The following is a 5000-nucleotide window of genomic DNA, read 5'->3' as shown; positions in this document are numbered from 1 at the left end:
TATGGGTCTGACCCTTCCCATGGAAAGGGCCCAAGCCCTTTAAGGATTGGCCCCAAAAGCCTACAAGGCTTGCCAGTCTTTGAGGGCAGCCTTGAAGGGAAGGGTCCGACCGAGGCTGCTTCCTCGGAGGAAGGCAGGTATCCTGTCAGGCTGGGGAAGCAGGCCTGGAGAGGGCCCAAGAACTTCAAGGATGAGGCCCAAAGTCCTCCAAGGATGGCCAGTCTCTTGAGGGCAGCCTTGAAGGGAAGGGTCCGACCCAGAGGCTGCTTCCTTGGAAGAAGGCAGGTATCCTGCCAGGCTTGGGAAGCAGGCCTGGAGAGGGCCCAAGAACTTCAAGGATGAGGCCCAAAGTCCTCCAAGGATGGCCAGTCTCTTGAGGGCAGCCTTGAAGGGAAGGGTCCAACCCAGAGGCTGCTTCCTCGGAGGAAGGCAGGTATCCTGCCAGGCTGGGGAAGCAGGCCTGGAGAGGGCCCAAGAACTTCAAGGATGAGGCCCAAAGTCCTCCAAGGATGGCCAGTCTCTTGAGGGCAGCCTTGAAGGGAAGGGTCCGACCCAGAGGCTGCTTCCTCGGAAGAAGGCAGGTATCCTGCCAGGCTGGGAAGCAGGCCTGGAGAGGGCCCAAGAACTTCAAGGATGAGGCCCAAAGTCCTCCAAGGATGGCCAGTCTCTTAAGGGCAGCCTTGAAGGGAAGGGTCTGACCCAGAGGCTGCTTCCTCAGAGGAAGGCAGGTATCCTGCCAGGCTGGGGAAGCGGGCCTGGAGAGGGCCCAAGAACTTCAAGGATGAGACCCAAAGTCCCCAAGGATGGCCAGTCTCTTGAGGGCAGCCTTGAAGGAAGGGTCCGACCCAGAGGCGGCTTCCTTCCTCCAAGGAAGCAGCCCTATGGGTCTGACCCTTCCCATGGAAAGGGCCCAAGCCCTTTAAGGATTGGCCCCAAAGCCTAAAGGCTTGCCAGTCTCTTGAGGGCAGCCTTGAAGGGAAGGGTCTGAAGAGGCTGCTTCCTCAGAGGAAGGCAGGTATCCTGCCAGGCTGGGGAAGCGGGCCTGGAGAGGGCCCAAGAACTTCAAGATGAGACCCAAAGTCCCCAAGGATGGCCAGTCTCTTGAGGGCAGCCTTGAAGGGAAGGGTCCGACCCAGAGGCCGCTTCCTTCCTCCAAGGAAGCAGCCTATGGGTCTGACCCTTCCATGGAAAGGGCCCAAGCCCTTTAGGATTGGCCCCAAAGCCTACAAGGCTTGCCAGTCTCTTGAGGGCAGCCTTGAAGGGAAGGGTCTGACCCAGAGGCTGCTTCCTCGGAGGAAGGCAGGTATCCTGCCAGGCTGGGGAAGCAGGCCTGGAGAGGGCCCAAGAACTTCAAGGATGAGGCCCAAAGTCCTTCAAGGATGGCCAGTCTCTTGAGGGCAGCCTTGAAGGGAAGGGTCCGACCCAGAGGCTGCTTCCTCGGAAGAAGGCAGGTATCCTGCCAGGCTGGGGAAGCAGGCCTGGAGAGGGCCCAAGAACTTCAAGGATGAGGCCCAAAGTCCTCCAAGGATGGCCAGCCTCTTAAGGGCAGCCTTGAAGGGAAGGGTCTGACCCAGAGGCTGCTTCCTCGGAGGAAGGCAGGTATCCTGCCAGGCTGGGGAAGCGGGCCTGGAGAGGGCCCAAGAACTTCAAGGATGAGACCCAAAGTCCTCCAAGGATGGCCAGTCTCTTGAGGGCAGCCTTGAAGGGAAGGGTCCGACCCAGAGGCTGCTTCCTCGGAGGAAGGCAGGTATCCTGCCAGGCTGGGGAAGCAGGCCTGGAGAGGGCCCAAGAACTTCAAGGATGAGGACCAAAGTCCTCCAAGGATGGCCAGTCTCTTAAGGGCAGCCTTGAAGGGAAGGGTCTGACCCAGAGGCTGCTTCCTCAGAGGAAGGCAGGTATCCTGCCAGGCTGGGAAGCAGGCCTGGAGAGGGCCCAAGAACTTCAAGGATGAGACCCAAAGTCCCCCCAAGGATGGCCAGTCTCTTGAGGGCAGCCTTGAAGGGAAGGGTCCGACCAGAGGCTGCTTCCTCGGAGGAAGGCAGGCATCCTGCCAGGCTGGGGAAGCAGGCCTGGAGAGGGTCCAAGAACTTCAAGGATGAGGCCCAAAGTCCTCCTAGGCTGGCCAGTCTCTTAAGGACAGCCTTGAAGGGAAGGGTCTGACCCAGAGGTTGCTTCCTCGGAGGAAGGCAGGTATCCTGCCAGGCTGGGGAAGCGGGCCTGGAGAGGGACCAAGAACTTCAAGGATGAGACCCAAAGTCCTCCAAGGCTGGCCAGTCTCTTGAGGGCAGCCTTGAAGGGATGGGTGGGCAGCCTTGAAGGGATGGGTCCGACCCAGAGGCTGCTTCCTCGGAGGAAGGCAGGTATCCTGCCAGGCTGGGGAAGCAGGCCTGGAGAGGGCCCAAGAACTTCAAGGATGAGGCCCAAAGTCCTCCAAGGATGGCCAGTCTCTTAAGGGCAGCCTTGAAGGGAAGGGTCTGACCCAGAGGCTGCTTCCTCGGAGGAAGGCAGATATCCTGCCAGGCTGGGGAAGCAGGCCTGGAGAGGGCCCAAGAACTTCAAGGATGAGACCCAAAGTCCTCCAAGGCTGGCCAGTCTCTTGAGGGCAGCCTTGAAGGGAAGGGTCCGACCCAGAGGCTGCTTCCTCGGAGGAAGGCAGGTATCCTGCCAGGCTGGGGAAGCAGGCCTGGAGAGGGCCCAAGAACTTCAAGGATGAGGCCCAAAGGCCTCCAAGACAGGCCAGTCTCTTAACCCTATCTGGTGCAAGTTGGGTCTGGGCAGACCCACCCTACGGGATTTTTTTCATTTTTAGATAATTTTATTTAATAATCGTTTTTAGTTGATTCTATGATTACCAAAATATGGGAAATTATTAATTATTTTCATTTTCATTAGCCCTTTGATTACGGCCGAGATGAGACCTCACACTTACCACAATCCGGAGGGTTTTCAGACGGTAGTCACCCGTAGCATGCTACCAGACGCACGAAATCGTAAATAATCATTGTAATAGCGTTTGTATTTGTTGTTTTGCTGCAAATTAACCTGTTTTATTTATATGATAATATTGTGATAGTAGCGATCCGTGATATAGATATTATGCAATTAATGTAACAACACAAATAAATAAACATAGGATAAGTACTATATATCGGGGTTTAGTGTTGCCAGAGGTATAAGCACTGCACTGATTGAGGATGACAGTCTTCTTTTTTTTTTTTTGTCATTTTCTCTAATTCTGTTTGAATCCGTAAAGGACAGCTACATCACAGTTGTGTATTATAGTTAAAAATTATTTGTATCTCGTCAGAAAACTAATCATAAAGAATGTTCATCATTTTTATGGTTCCGCTTACTATTCCACTAGCTGGGCAAAAAAAGGAGAGAGAGAGAGAGAGAGAGAGAGAGAGAGAGAGAGAGAGAGAGAGAGAGAGAGACGTGACAGAATAAAAATTTTTACCTATGATTTATTCCTTCTAATTGTACATCAATAACATTGGAGAGTAAGTAGACACAAATCACAATATTGGTTGCAATATTAACCACATTTCTGGGTAATATTTTTAGCAATGATCAAGACCCAGCTGACAAGGGATACGCAATCTAGAAATTCAGATTTATCAACACTGTCTGAGCTCTTGTATAAGAGACTAGCGTTGGCATTGGTCCTACTTTGGTTTTACCATTCAGGCATACGCATAGACTTATAAAATTATGTGGACTGTGGGTGATTTAATATATTTACTAGTTTATGTCATTCGTATTTTATATTTCAGGAATATGGAATAACTTCTAATATCTTATTATACATTCTTGCAAATAGATAGGAATTTTATCTATTCAAGTAGAATACATATTTTTTAGATGTTCATTATCTGTGTTACACTATTATTTTAAGACTACCATATAAACGGTAAGAATGGCAGGTATTTATTTTTCTTGGTTAGTACAGCTGCTGCCAAATAATAAATCTACACTGAGAAAAATGATACTATCTTTGTGTGCCATATAAAGTAAATAATTTATATAAATTCAGGTTAAAAAGATAAAAGGAGACGTATAATTGTTTCCCTTGAGCCTCTCCTTTACCTGTAAAGATTATTCTAGCAGGTTATATATTTGCAGTCTACAAGTGGGGAATTCTTTTGTTATTTTTGGCCTAAGCGATGTAGGTAATTGAAAAAAGACTATTAGACACCCTAACAATTTTCTGTAGTCTAAAATTTCCGCATGGTTTTTATGTTCGTTATCTATTCCCCATTCACCTTTTATTCAAACCTTGTCTCCATATTACGAATGGTAATCAACCACGTGCGGGCAAAAAGAAACAGCCCTTAGTCTATAAAGCGATTAGTCATTGTCCCCACAAATGGTACGCGCTGCAGGGGGCAATATAAGTACTCACCCTACCCAGGATTATTCATAGCCTAAAGGAAACCTCACCAATAATGCTCGACCCCATCTCTTCTTTATTTGTTCCTTCGTTGCTAATCACTTTTCTTATAAGTGAAAGTAATGGAGCAGTAGCAAAATGTCTCAATAAAGAAAATATCAAAGATAGAAAATTATATATATATATATATATATATATATATATATATATATATATATATGTATATATATATGTATATATATATATATATATATATATATATATATATATATATATATATATATATATATATATGAATCCATGACAACGCTGCTTACACGACACAACAATATATTTTGATCACTAGTGAATATGGACTTTTGTTAGGTGAGAATCGCATTTCCATGGCACGTGCAGGTGTGACAGACGACCTAGGTGGTACGTGAGATGTCGGAATCCTTTTGATGAAAATGACCGGTTGTTGTTTCTGACCCCGTTTACCTTCCACCTGCGTTGAGTTTGGTGGGCCTGAACGCTGGAACACTACCTTGGGAATAGGGCCTGGGATTATCCCTTGTCCTTGTGACAGATTCAAATTCATTGTTTGGTTGATGATGGCGGTCAAAAGTCA

Source organism: Macrobrachium rosenbergii, chromosome 4 (genome assembly GCF_040412425.1).
Source record: "Macrobrachium rosenbergii isolate ZJJX-2024 chromosome 4, ASM4041242v1, whole genome shotgun sequence".
Classification (NCBI taxonomy): Eukaryota; Metazoa; Arthropoda; class Malacostraca; order Decapoda; family Palaemonidae; genus Macrobrachium; species Macrobrachium rosenbergii.
Note: the sequence above shows the minus strand (reverse complement) of the source record.